Below are 15560 nucleotides of genomic sequence, written 5' to 3' on the forward strand. Positions count from 1 at the left end.
TTTAAGACGTAATACTATTACCGACATTGCCGGTGCCTGTTCAAGATTGTAGCAGCCAAGTCTCCACTGCCTAACACTTAACCTAAACGTAATCGTAGGGAATAAATATTTTCGGAAGACGATTCTACAATCATTTTGTTTTGGGACATGATTTTTTTCATTCAATTAAACTAGATTATCAGAGCTTCAGACCAAGACAAAATTGTTTTGGTCCCTTTTAGAATCCATCTGCTAACCTTCATTTTGGCATTATGACATGGGGCTACATCAAGGATTATGCAACAAAATAGGCCAAAGAGACCAGTTTTACATTTACTATACAATATTCTTGAAGGCATTAATTATATCAAAAAAAGAATCCTTTCATGAAAACGGAAATGAAAATTCTGTTTTTGGTAACTGAAATAGCTGAATAATTGTTTTGAATTGTAAGGACAGCGTGAATTATATAATTAAATTTATTATGGCTGCTAGGAAGCTCAGAACCAAACTTGCAACCAACTTGTAATAACTGTGATCCTTACTGGCATATGTTGAGTTTTATCTTAAATAAGTGTGTTCTCTCCCATTTCCCTAATTATTTTTTGTCTCATGCAGTAAATAACACTAAAAGCTGCTCAAAGCCTTTTCAAAAAGTATCAGATATATATGTTTGGTAAATGAAAATAGTACTCTTGGCCAGGTGCAGTAGCTCATGCCTGTAATCCCAGCACTTTGGGAGGCCGAGGCAGGTGGATCACCTCAGATCAGTAGTTCGGGACCAGCCTGGCCAACATGGTGAGAATCCCCCGTCTCTACTAAAAATACAAAAATTAGCCAGGCATGGTGGCACGTGCCTGTAATCCCAGCTACTAGGGAAGTTGACGCACAAGAATCGCATGAACCTGGGAGGCGGAGGTTGCCTTGAGCCAAGATCGCGCCACTGCACTCCAGCCTGGGTGACAGAGCGAGACTCCGTCAAAAAAAAAAAAAAAAAAAAGAAGGAGAAGAAGAAGAAACTAGTACTCCTGACAGAGGTGTCTCAGGGAGCATCCCTGTGGGTAGAGGAGGGGAGCACAATAACTGCTCACTTATAAATTCAATCATCCAACAAATGTTAGTTGAGAATTTAGTGTGCCAGACGGGATTTGAAACATTTATTAAATGCTTAAAATATAGTTAAGTGTTTCATGGGAAGGAGGCAAAAATTATCCTTCAGAAATTTACAATCTACTTAGAGCATACACATATGTAACTTTTTCATTATTGCCAAAGTTCCAGCCCCTTCATAAGAAAACAGGGAAATATAAAGTGGAAGAAAGAAAAGGATATGAATTATGGTTTCTTTTGGTAGAGGAGAGGTGATCCAAGAAGCAACATGATGTACAAATACAGAAAAAAAAAAACTGTCCTATACGTACTATCATATTGTCAGGTACATAGAGAGTGTATTTCCGGGTTCTAGTCTGTCATGCTGCAGTTTCTTTTCAATAAGTTCTTTTGCATGCCTTTCCCTATAAAGCACTCGTCTCCCTCCCTAACTATGCTTCAGTTTCATCATTATAGCATATATGCAGTTGCATGTGTTCCTTCAATGTAAGTTTATTAGGTATCAGAAATTGTCCTAAGGTCATTAATAGCTAACATTCACTGAGTGTTTATGTGCTAGACTCTTTGCTAGTGCTTCGTATGCGATATTTCACTTAACTCTCACAATTGCCCTCTGAGTTTGGTATGATTATGATTCTGTTTATTGATTTTTGTTTTCAGATTAGCAAACTGAGATTTTAAAAGGTTAATTAACCCTATCTTTCATCATATACAAAAATCAACTCAAAATGGATTGAAGACTTAAATGTAAAACCTGGCACTATGAAACTACTAAAAGAAAATATTAGGGAAACTCTCCAGGACATTGGACTGGGCAAAGATTTTTTTTTTTTTTTTTTTTTTTTTTGGTAAGACTTCAAAAGCATGGATGACAAAAGCAAAGATAGACAAATGGGATCACATCAAGGTAAAAAGCTTCTGTACAGCAAAGGAAACAAACGACAAAGTGAAGAGATAACCCACAGAATGGGAGAAAATATTTGAAAACTATCCATGCAACAAGGGATTAATAACCAGACTATATAGGGAACTCAAACAACTCAGTAGTGCAAAAAATAAATAAATAAAAATAAACAGTTAATCCGATTTTTAAATGGGCAAAGACCTGAATAGGTCTCAAAAGAAGAGATACAAATGACCAACAGATACATAAAAAAATGCTCAACATTACTAATCATTAGGGAAGTACAAATCAAAACCACAATGAGATATCATCTCATCCCTGTTAGAATAGCTATTATCAAAAAGACAAAAAAATAACAAATGCTGACAGGGATGCAGATAAAGGGGAAACCTTGTATACTGTTGGTGGGAATATAAAGTAGTACAGTCATTATGGAAAACAGTATGGAGGTTCCTCAAGAAACTAAAAATAGGCCAGGATGGTGGCTCACACGAGTAATCCCAGAACTTTGGGAGGCCAGGCAGGAGGATCACCTGAGCCCAGGAGTTCGAGACCAGCCTGGGTAACATACTGAGACACCATCTCTACAAAAATAAATAAATTAATTAATTAACTAATTAATAAGAAAGTAAAAATAGAACTTTCACTTGGCCCAGCAATCCCATCACTAGGTATAGGTATATATCCAAAAGAGAGGAAATCAGTATATCAAGGAGATCTGCACTCCCAAGTTTATTGCAGCCCTATTCACGATAACCAAGATATGGAATCAACCTAAGTGTTCATCAGCGGATGAATAGAAAAAGAAAATGCGGTATATAGGCCAGGCGTGGTGGCTCACGCCTGTAATCTCAGCACTTTGGGAGGCTGAGGCGGGCGAATCACGAGGCCCAGAGATTGAGACCATCCTGGCCAACATAGTGAAATCCCATCTCTACTAAAAATACAAAAATTAGCTGGGTGTGGTGGTGAACGCCTGTAGTCCCAGCTACTCAGGAGGCTGAGGCAGGAGAATTGCTTGAACCCGGGAAGCAGAGGTTGCAGTGAGCCGAGATCACACCACTGCACTCCAGCCTGGTGACAGAGTGAGACTACGTCTCAAAAAAAAAAAAAAAAAAAAGAAAAAGAAAAAGAAAGAAAATGCAAAATGCGGTATATACACACAATGGACTCTTATTCAGCCATAAAAAGAGTGAAATCCCATCATTTGCAGCAACATGGATGGAACTGGAGGCCACTGTGTTAAATGAAATAAGCCAGACATAGAAAGACAAATACTGCGTGTTCTCACTCATATGTGGGAGCTAAAAAAGTAGATCTCATGGAGGTAGAGAATAAAATGGTGATTACCACAGGCTGGGAGGGGAGAATGAAGAGAAGTTGATTAAGGGGTATAAAAATACAATTCAGTAGAAGTAATAAGTTCTAGTATTCAGTAGTACATTAGGGAAATTATAGTAAACAATAACTCATATATTTCTAAATAGCTAGAATAGAAGAACTGTAATATTCCCAATACAAAGAAAAGATAAAAATGTTTCAGGTGATGGATATCCCAATTACCCTGATTTGATCATTACACATTGTAGACAAGTATCAAATATCACATGTGTCCTCCAAAATATGTACTATGATTATACATGAATTAAAAAGAAATATGTAAGTTGTGGATAAATTTGATCAGTTATTTATAATAATCAAAATTTTGTTTTCTAGGTATTAGATTTTGGTATTATACACAGACTCTAAACTTCTAATTATTTTAATATACTTTTAAATATAAAAAACCTACAATTTTTCTTGATATTATGTATTAGCAGTCAACCCTAGAGTGTGATTTTTCTTCTCAGATCTATGTATATGCCTAAACTATATTTTATTTAAGTGTATTATGTATGTAATATAGGAGAGACAAGAACTCAACATAAAATCAACAAAAAATGGACATGTAATAAGATGTCCATTATATTTTTGATGCTTACTATGCATCAGAATTTTGGGAGGAGTTTTTTTTTTAAATGCAGATGTAAAGTTCCTATCTTTTCAGAGATTCCGATTCAGTTGTCTTGGGGTGAGGCATGGGTATTGCTCTAGGTATGTTTTTAAATTTCAGATTTCACATTATTCCAATGTGTAGCCAGGATTGAAAGCCGTTGTATATCTAGTTTCATTGGAGCATAGGCAAAGGAGGAGTCAAAAAGAATTGACTTTTTACATCCTGCACTCTCTAGGAGAGAGTCTGAAACTGGGAGATGTGAACTTTTCCTGGAAAGACAGGTACTGTCTGCTATGTCTCAAAAAAGTCTGGATTAGATTTTGCTTAAGACAATCCACATTTCTTTGCTGATTACTAACTTTACAAGTAACATCAGCCTCCTTGATACTTCAAAATTATAAAAGGATGTGCCCGAAATAAGGTGTTTGAGCATTCTTTCTAGATACTTGAGTGTCTAAAATTGTCATTCTAGTTTATCCATTAGTATACCTTGTGAGTTTGCTAACAAGGGGAACTGACAAGATCAAGTTTTAAAGTTGTGAGGCTGAATACCGGATCCCGATTCCTGGTAAATTTACCAAATTAGCTGGGCCAGGTGACTTATCCCTATAGTCCCAACCCTTCTGGAGTCCGAGGTGGATGGATCGCTTGAGCTCAGAAATTCAAGACCAACCTGGGCAACATGGTGAAATTCCATCTCTAAAAAAACTATGAAAATTAGCCGGGCATGGTGGCATGTGCCTGCGGAGATACTCGGGAGACTGAGGTAAGAGGATCACTTGAGCCTGGGAAGTCGAGGCTTCAGTGGTCCAAGATCGTACCCCTGCACTCCAGCCTGGGTGATAGTGTGAGACACTGTCTCAAAAAAAAAAAAAAGTATTAAATTAGTGACCCTGTATTATCTCTTAAAAGTTAGATATTCTAAATTTATTGATGTACAATTTATGAAGCCCTGAAGAATTTGTAATAAAATTTTGTAGATAAATAAACAAAAATATGTAATTAAAATGAAAAGGTTAATTAACTTGACCCATGTCACACACCTAATAAAGGGCAGAACCAATAATTTATTTAAGCCCAGTTCCATTTGATTCTCACTACTGCCTATGTCTCCATATTCAGATCTCTCCTGCATAGTTAGTCTCCTTTCTACCCTCCCCTCCTGAGCCCCTGCTAACTTCTACTTTCTGTCTCTATGAATTTGCCTATTATAGGTACCTCATATAAGTGGACTCATGCAGTACAGTGGCCCTCTGTATCCTTGGATTCTGTGTCCATAGTTTCAACCAATTGTGGTTTGAAAGTATTTGAAAAAAAAATGGATGGTTGCATCTGCATTGAATATGTACAGAATTTTTTTGTCATTATTCCCTAAACAATACAATATAGTATCTATTTACATAGTATTTACATTGTAATTAGGTATTATAAGTAATCTAGAAATGATTTAACATATATAGGAGGATGTGTGCAGGTTACATGCAAATACTATGCCATTTTATGTAAGGGACTTGAGCATCTGTGGATTTTGGTACCTGCCTGGGGAGCCTAGAACTAATCCCCCACAGATATCGAGGGATGACTGTATTAGCCCTTTTGTGTCTGTCTTCATTTGCTTAGCATAATGTTCTCAAGGTTCATCCATATTGTAGCATGTATTATAATTTCATTCCTTTTAAAGACTAATAATATTCCATTGTATGGATATATCACATTTTGTTTATCCATTCATCTGCCGATGGACATTGTGTTGTTCGTAACTTTTAAATATTGTGATGAATGCTGCTACGAATATTGGTGCAAAAATATCTGTTTGAGTCCCTGCTTGCAATTCTTTTAAGAAGATACCTAGAAGTGGAATTGTTAGATCACACAATAGTTCCATGTTTAGCTATTTGAAGAACCACCAACCTGTTTTGTACAGTGACTGTACCATTTTACATTCTTACCAACAATGCACAAAGGCTTCAATTTCTCCATGTCCCTGCCAACACTTGTTATTTTCCACTTTTAAAAAATAATAGGCATCTTAATGGGTATGTAGTAGTATCTCATTGTGGTTTTACTTTCCATGTCCCTGATGGCTAATGATGTTGAGCACCTTTTTCATGTGCTAATTGGCCACTTGTATCTCTTCCTTGGAGAAATGCCTATTTTATTACTCCAAGGAAGAGATACAAATGGCCAATTAGCACATGAAATATTGAATAGAAACGTCTATTCAATATATTCAATTTCAATATACTCCTAGGTTTTTTTTAGTTATCATAGATGGGCTTGCTTTTTTACTTTCTTTTTCCACTAGTTCATTGTTGGAGTGTATAGAGTTACTACTGATTTTTGTATGTTGACTTTGTATTCTGCAACTTTATTTCCCATTTATTAATTAGGTTAGTTGGGTTCTACTTTGTGTTGTTCTGGAGTTGTAAGAGTTCTTCATATATTCTGGCTGGGTGCGGTATAATCCCAGCCCTTTGGAAGGCCAAGGCAGGCTGATCACTTGAGGTCAGGAGTTTGAGACCAGCCTGGGCAACCTGGTGAAACCCCATCTCTACTAAAAATACAAAAAAATAAATTAGCCAGGTGTGGTGGTGGGCACCTGTAATCCCAGCTAGATAGCATCCTTTGGTACACAAAAGTTTTTAATTTTGGTGAAGTCCAATTTATCTACTATTTCTTTTGTTGCCTGTGTCTTTGTTGTTATATCTAAGAAATCATTGTCAAATCCAATGTCATGAAGCTTTTCCCCTATGTTTTCTTCTAAGAGTTTTATAGTTTAAGGTCTTACATTTAGGTCTTTGATTCGTTTTGAGTTAATTTTCTTTCTTTCCTATGTAATCCCACTTCTCTATTTTTGCTTTTGTTGTGTGTGCTTGGGAGGTGTTAGCCATAAAATCTTTGCCCAGACCAATGTCCTCAAGTATTTCCTCTATGTTTTCCTTTAGTCATTTCATAGTTTCAGGTCTTACACGTAAGTCTTTAATCTATTTTGAGTTGATTTTTATATATGGTGAGATATAGGGGTATAGTTTCATTTTTCTTCATATGGATATCCAGTTTTCCCAGCACCATTTATTTAGTAGACTGTCACTTCCCCCAATGAATGTTCTTGGCACCTTCGTCAAAAATTAGTTGGCTGTAAATACATGGGTTTATATCTGCATTCTCTATTCTCCTCCATTGGTCTATGGGTCTGTTTTTATGCCAGTACTATGCTGTTTTGGTCACTATAGCTTTGTAGTATATTTTGAAGTCAGGTAGTGTGGTGCCTTCAGCTTTGTTCTTCTTACTCAGAATTACTTTGGCTACTCAGAATCTTTTGTAACTCCATACAAATTTTAGGATTTTAAAAATATTTCTATGAATAATGTCATTAGTGTTTTGATTGTGATTGCATTGAATGTATAGACAACTTTTGGTAACAGATTACTTTTTCAAAATGTTGATTCTTCCAATCCATGAACATGAAAGTCCTTCTATTTTTTTGTCCTCTTCAATTTCTTTCATTAGTGTTTTATAACTTTTTCATCTTGGTCTTTTACCTCATTTAAATATATTCCTAGGGTGTTTTGTTTTTGTTTTTGTTTTTTGTTTTTTGTTTTTAAGACCGAGTTTCACTCCATCACCCAGGCTGGAGTGCAGTGGCATGATCTTGGCTCACTGCAACCTCTGCCTCCCGGGTTCAAGCAATTTGCTGCCTCAGCCTCCCGAGTCGCTGGGATTACAGGTGCCTGCCACCACACCTGGCTGATGTTTGTATTTTTAGTAGAGATAGGGTTTCAACGTATTAGCCAGGCTGGTCTCAAACTCCTGACCTCGTGATCCGCCTGCCTCAGCCTCCCAAAGTGTTGGGATTACAGGCATAAGCCACTGCGCCTGGCCATTCCTAGGTATTTTTTGTTTTTATTGTAAATAGGATTGCTTTTTTCGCTTTCTTTTTCCACTAGTTCATTCTTGGGGTGTATGGAGTCACTTTTTTTTTTTTTTTTCGAGATGGAGTCTCACTCTGTCGCCTAGGCTGGAGTGCAGTGGCACAATCTTGGCTCACTGCAACCTCCGCCTCCTGGGTTCAAGTGATTTTCCTGCCTCAGCCTCCCCAGTAGCTGGGACTACAGGCACCAGTCACCATCCCCGGCTAATTTTTTGTATTTTTAGTAGAGATGGGGTTTCACCGTGGTAGCCAGGATGGTCTCGATCTCCTGACCTCATGATCCGCCCACCTCGGCCTCCCAAAGTGCTGGGATTACAGGCATGAGCTACCATGCCCAGCACTACTGATTTTTATATGTTGATTTTGTATTCTGCAACTTTACTGAATTTGTTCATCAGTTCTAACAGTTTTTTGCTGGAGCTTTTAGGGTTTTCTCTGTATAAGATCATGTTGTCTACAAACAGGACAATTTGTCTTCCTTTTTTTCCAGTTTGGATTCTCTTTATTTATTTTGTTTGCTGAATTACTCTGGCTTAGACTGCCAGCATTACATTAAATAAAACTGGTGAAAGTGGGTATGCCTGTTTTGTCCTAGATCTGAAAGTAAAAGCTTCCGACTGTTCCCTCTTTTTGTGTTTATTGTAAATTGGATTTATTGTAAATGGGATTGCTAGTCTGATGCTGGCTGTAGGTTTGTTATACACAGCCTTTGTTGTGCTGCTGTACATTTCTTCTGTACCTAACTTTTTGAGACTTTTTATCATGAAGGGATGTTGAATTTTATCAATTGTGTTTTTCTGAGTTTATTGAGGTGATAAAATGATTTTTATCCTTCATTCTGTTGATGTGTTATATCACATTTATTGATTTGCATACACTGAAACTCCCTTGCATCCTTGAGATAAATCTCAATTATGGTGAATGATCTTTTAAATGTGCTCCTGGAATTGGTTTGCTGGGGATTATTTTGTTGGGGATTATTGCTTCTATGCTCATCATGGATATTGGTCTACAGCTTTCTTTTTTTGTTGTGTCCTTGTCTGGTTTTGGTAGCAGAGTAATGCTGGCCTAATAGATTTTCCAAATGAGTTTGGAAGAATTTTCTTCTGTTCAGTTTTCTGGAAGGGTTTGAGAAGAACTGATATTAGTTTTTTTGGTGGATTTTGTTTTGTTGTTGTTGTTGTTTTTGTTTTGTTTTTTTGAGACGGAGTCTTGCACTGTCGCCCAGGCTGGAGTGCAGTGGGGTGATCTCGGCTCACTACAAGCTCTGCCTTCCGGGATCATGCCATTCTCCTGCCATAGCCCCTGGAGTAGCTGGGACTACAGGCACCCGCCACCACGCCTGACTAAGTTTTTGTATTTTTATTAAAGACAGGGTTTCACTGTGTTAGCCAAGATGGTCTCGATCTCCTGACCTCGTGATCTGCCCACCTCAGCCTCCCAAAGTGCTGGGATTACAGGTGTGAGCCACCGTACCCGACCTAGTTCCTCTTTTAAAGTTTAGTAGAATTCAGCAATGAAGTCATTGGGTTCTGGGCTTTTCCTTGTTGATGTTTTATTGGCTCAATTTACGTCTTTTTATTTTTATTTTATGTATTTATTTTTTTGAGATAGAGTCTCACTTTGTTGCCCAGGCTGGAATGCAGTGGCAGGATCTTGATTCACTGCAACCTCTGCCTCCTGGGTTCAAGTGATCCTCATGCCTCAGCCGCCCAAGTAGCTGGGATTACAGGCATGTTCCACCAGCATGTCTAATTTGTATGTTTTTAGTAGATACAGGGTTTCGCCATGTTGGCCAGGCTGGTCTTGAACTCCTGGCTTCAAGTGATCTGCCTGCCTCAGCCTCCCAAAGTGCTGGGATTACAGGCATGAGCCACCACACCCAGCTAATTTACATGTTTTTACGTTGCCCATCTACTATAAACTTGTTATAGTTATTATTATTTTTGATAGCCTTCTAGTTTTCATACTAGAGATCTGAGTGGTTTACACATCACAATTACAGTATTAAAGTATGCTGAATTTGTCTGTCTACTTACTTTTACCAGTGAATTGTATGCCTTCCGATATTTTCTTATTGCATGTTAGCATCCTTTTCTTTCAGATAGAAGAAATGCCTTTAGCATTTTTTGTAAGACAGTTCTTGTTGTGATGAATTCCCTTAGTTTTTGTTTGGGAAATTTTTCATCTCTCCTTCACATCTGAAGGAGATAAAGCTTTGCTGGGTACAGTATTCTCATTTGGCAGTTTCTTCCTTCAGCACTTTGAATATGTCACCCCACTCCCTCCTGATCTATATGGTTTCTGCTGAGAATTCTGTTGCCAGACAAATGGGAGCCCCTTTATACATTATTTGCTGCTGCTTCCTTTTTTTGGGGGGGGGGTGGGGGATGGAGTTTTGCTCTGTGGCCCAGGCTGAAGTGCAGTGGCATGATCTTGGCTCACTGCAACCTCTGCCTCCCCGTTCAAGCAATTCTCCTGCCTCAGACTCCCAAGTATCCGGGATTACAGGTGTGCACCACCACGCCTGGCTAATTGTTATATTTTTAGTAGAGACGGGGTTTCACCATGTTGCCCAGGCTGGTTTCGAACTCCTGACCTCAAGTGATCCTCCCACCTTGGCCTCCCAAAATGCAGGGATTACAGGCCTGAGTCACCGCACCTGGCCCATTATTTACTTCTTTTCTCTTGCTGCTTTTAGGACCCTCTCTTCATCCTTTACCTTTGAGAGTTTTATTAGTATATACCTTGGTACAGTTTTATTTGCACTGAATCTGTTTGGTGATGTTTGGCCTTCCTATACCTGGATACTTATATCTTTATCTAGGTTTGGAGAGTTTTCTGTGCTTATTTTTTTTAATAAGATTTCTAGCCCTTGCTCTTTCTCAGTTTCCTCTTTAAGGCCAGTGTCTCTTAGATTTGCTTTCTGAGGTTAACAACAGAATTGATTGTGCAGAAGAAAGACTCAGTGAGCTTGAAGACAGGCTATTTGGAAATTTAGTTGGTTAATGCATTTCTTAGTTCCAGGATTTCTGTTTGACTTGTTTTATTATTTCGAGCTCTTTGTTAAATTTCTCTTATAAAAAATACTGAATTGATTTTCTGTGTTTTCTTAGAGTTCCCTGAATTTCCTCAAAACTGTTATTTTGAATTATTGATCTGAAAGTTCATGTGTCATTGTCTTGTTGGGATTGGTCACTGGCTTATTACTTTGTTCATTTGGGAAGATCATGGTTCCCATTTACTGTTGTTTCTTATGAATATATGTCTATGGCTTCACATTGAAGGATTATTTATTCCAGTCTTTGCTCTCTGGCTTGGTTTGGTCCTTCTTGAGCATGTTTGATTAGAAGTTCTAGGCAATTTGCTTGTTGAGTCCCCTTAATCCCAGATTGCTGTTTCCTTTTTGGCACTAGTTAGCCAAGATTTGCTGTAGTTCTTACAAAAGTTCCGAGCATTGCCCCAGATTGGGGGGCTGGGAATCCCAAAGGGAATATCCTGCCTGTGTGGGAAGGCTGGCTAAGTTAGTGGCCAGAGGACCCTAGGAGCGTGCCTCCTACAGCACGATGCTGCTGAACTGCCTCTCTGATTTGGTATCTCCTTTGACTGAGATAAAGAGCAGCTCCTGAGTTTCCCTGCAATGGGGTCTTAGCCACACCTCCACTGTTCGTTCCTAGCTGCCCTCAGGGGTTTTTCTCCTTCCAGACACTCATGATGCTTCCCATGGGTTGAGCAGGAATGGCTTTCCTACAAAGGAACCCAAGATAGTAAGAGAGCTGGCTGTCCACCTCAATCTTGCTTTTTCCAGTGTAGAAACCAGGAATCCAGGGGGACTTTTCTGCAAGGTGCCTGGCAGCTGGGGAAAGAGGTGTTGCAGGTAGAGGTGTCTGTTTCTCTTACCATCTAGTCACAGTTTTTCAATTCTTTGTGGCCCCAGAGATTGACACAGTCTCAGTTTTGAGTTCTGGGATATTGCTAGTAACAAGCTTGGCACTGAATAGTTGTTTTTAATTTTTTGTTGGGGAAAATGAAGCCAGATTGCTTCTACTCCACCATTTTGGTGACTGTCCCTTGGGTTTTCTATGTATACAAGCACACATGAGTGAAAAGATATAGAAAATTTAATCTCATTTTTCTCCACTATATATACAGTTTTTCCTATCTTATTTCATTCTCTAGAATAGCATTATCTAATAGAATTTCCTGTGATGATGCAAATGTTCTGTAGTTGCACTGTCCATTATAGTAGCCACTGACCATGTGTTGCTACGGGGCACTTGAAATGTGGTTAGGGGGCCAAGTGCCGTGACTCACGCCTGTAATCCCAGCACTTTGGGAGGCCGAGACTGGTGAGGTCAGGAGGTCAAGACCAGCCTGGCCAACATGGTGAAACCCCGTCTCTACTAAAAATACAAAAATTAGTCGGGCGTAGGGGTACATGCCTGTAATCCAAGCTACTCCGGAGGCTGAGGCAGGAGAATCACTTGAACCTGGGAGGTGGAGGTTGCTGTGAGCTATCATGCCATTGCACTCCAGCCTGGGCGACAAGAGCGAAACTCTGCCTTAAAAAAAAAAAAAAAAAGAAGTCTCAGTCACAGAAGGATAAATATCACATGTTCTCACTCATGTGTGAGAGCTAAAACTATTGATCTCATTAGAAGCAGAGAATAGAATAATGGTTACTAAAACCTGGGAAGAGGAGGGGGAGAGGTTGGTTAACCAATACAAAATTACAGTTAGAGAGGAGAAATGAGTTCTGGTTTTCTATTGCACAGTAGGGTGACTGTAACTAACAATAATTTATTGTATATTTTCAAGTAGCTACAAGAGAGGGTTTTGAATGTTCACAACACAAAGATATGATAAATGTTTGAGGTGATAGATATGTCAAGTACCCTGATTTGATCATTACACATTGTATACATGTATCAAAATATCACCCTGTACCCTGTAAATGTGTACAATTATTATGTGTCAATTAAAAATTAAAAATAATAAAACAAAATTTAAAAAATAAAAATTAAAAATTAACTAGGTAGACCTCTAATATTGTAGCTTTTTTCTACTGCCAGTAAACCAATTCCTGAATCATGTATTTTGTTAACACTTCGCAATAAGTGTAACTACTTTTTCAAATAGAAAAAACATTATTTTAAAATAAAAATTATGCCCTATTTAGTTCAGTTAGTACCTGGATTTTTCCATTTCTCAGTCATCTGTGACAAGGTAGAAATCTGTTCCCCCTGTTGAACATAGATCATCATTACATAGAGCCCAGGACACTTAAGATGCACTTATGATCTTACCATTCATATTCAATTGTTCATTCAAAAAGTAAGAAGATAGAATTGAACTGTGGGAAAACAGAGAAAAGGTAAATAAACCAAGAATTCCTTCTCCAGACATAGGCTAGGTAATTCTTTGAAAAATGATAAAAATGACCAGGTTCACTCAATGTTCTTGTACCATGTAGAATTTTTCTAGTGTTTCAATAGGGATAAAAATGAGTTATTGGGCCAGGCATGGTGGCTTACGCCTGTAATCCCAGCACTTTGGGAGGCCCAGGCAGGTGGATCACCTGACGTCAGGAGTTTGAGACCAGCCTAGCCAACATGGCGAAAACCTGTCTCTACAAAAAATACAACAATTAGCCGGGCACGGTGGCGCATGCCTGTAATCCCAGCTACTAGGGGGGCTGAGGCAGGAGGATCCTTGAACTCAGGAGGCAGAGGTTGCAGTGAGCCAAGATCGTGCCACTGCACTCCTGTCTGGGCAACAGAGAGAGACACTGTCTCAAAAAAAAAAAAAAAAAAAAGACAGTTATTTTAATTCTACCAAGGAGCTCCTAGGAAGAAGCACCAAAAGGCACATAAGACAGATAAATTAAACTAAAGAAAAATTATTGCAGAAGTGACAAATCAAGCAACGTTATAGTTGGTGGGTTTTATACATGGAAGAATATTTACTGAAATATATAATATCTTCTAAAAATTAAAATTTTAATTTTTAAATTTAAACTCTAAAAATTAAAATTTCTCCTAAATAAAAGAGATAAGGGAAATAAAAGATCATCCTCAGCAGAAGTAAAATACTATCAGCTAGAACTCATTTGGGGGTATGAGAATTAAAAATAAGAATGGAGGAGAATAGAGCAAAAATGATGCTGATATTTACAGAAGGTTTAAATAAAGCATCTTAATTCTGTCTAACTGAATAATACACTTAGCACACTCAGAGTTGTTACCAGTGTTGCCAGGGCAAAGGCACAGGCTGCGAAAAGGGCAGCTTCTCCAATTTCCACTGCATACATGACACAAAGTTCAGAGTTGAGCAAGGTGATGTGACTATAAACAAAACTTAGGGTCTCTGTACTGTTTTTTAAACATATACTACAGTTTTTAAAGTCCAGCCCACGTAAAGAATCAAAAGCTCTTAGCCACACACTTGTGCTATGTAAACTCTGAACTTCTACCAGATTTCAGTTGAGCCCTATCTTTTTTTTTTTTTTTTTGGATTAAATAAGTCCCACAGCAGCTATAAAGCAGGATAGTTCTGATTCTCAGGTAATTTGTATCATTATTCTACTGAGAAAAGGCTAAAAGTTTTTTTAGATTGATAGTTACTAATATTTTATGACCCACTAATCAAAATAGAAGAAATTGCACAAATGACTGGTAAAAATAAGGAGCACATCTATCATGTTTCCTAGAGAAATGAGTAGCAGATAAGCATTTCATTTCTATTTTACTATGATTAAGAAAGTGCTGCTTCGGTCAGAATAAAAGACCAAAATGACAGGCCTATATTGAAAGTCTCACAAACAGTCCCAATTTCTAGGATCTGACACCAGCTTTATCCTTATCTCTTTCTGTTATTTGTTCCCAGAATATCTCACTTCTTTGGATCATTTTCCTAGGAAAGTTGCTTGCCTATAGTATAGCCTTGAGTTGTGAGATTCAACTGTAACTCCAGTTCAAGCAACAGAAGCCAAAGTTAAGTTTGCTTAGACAAGCTGGATGCGGTGGCTCATGCCTGTAATCCCAGCACTTTGGGAGGCTGAGGCAGGAGAATCGCTGAACTCAGGGAGGCGGAGGTTGCAGTGAACCGAAATCATGCCACTGCACTCCAGCCTGGGTGACAGAGTGAGACTCCATCTCAAAAAAAAAAAAAAAAAAAAAAAAAAGTTTGCTTAGACAGAAACTGATCAGGATCAGATTATAAGGCAGAGACAGGAATATACTCTTATTTATTTATTTATTTATTTATTTATTTATGTATTGTGAGACTCTGTCTCAAAATCAGAGTGTGACTCTGTTGCCCAGGCTGGAGTGCAGTGGCACAATCTTGGCTCACTGTAACCTCTGTCTCCAAGGCTCAAGCGATCTTCCCACCTCAGCCTCCCAAGTAGCTGGGACTACAGGTGTGTGCCACCATGCCCAGCTATTTTATTTTTGGTAGAGATGGGGTTTTGCCATGTTGTCCAGACTGGTCTCGAACTCCTGACCTCAAGTGATCCACCCTCCCCGGCCTCCCAAAGTGCTGGGATTACAGGTGTGAGCCACCACACCTAGCCTTATGCCTGAGTAGTTTTATTTAACCATTCACCTGTTATTGGCATTTGAGTTGCTTCTCGTCTTTGG

This window comes from Macaca fascicularis, chromosome X (genome assembly GCF_037993035.2).
Source record: "Macaca fascicularis isolate 582-1 chromosome X, T2T-MFA8v1.1".
Taxonomy (NCBI): domain Eukaryota; kingdom Metazoa; phylum Chordata; class Mammalia; order Primates; family Cercopithecidae; genus Macaca; species Macaca fascicularis.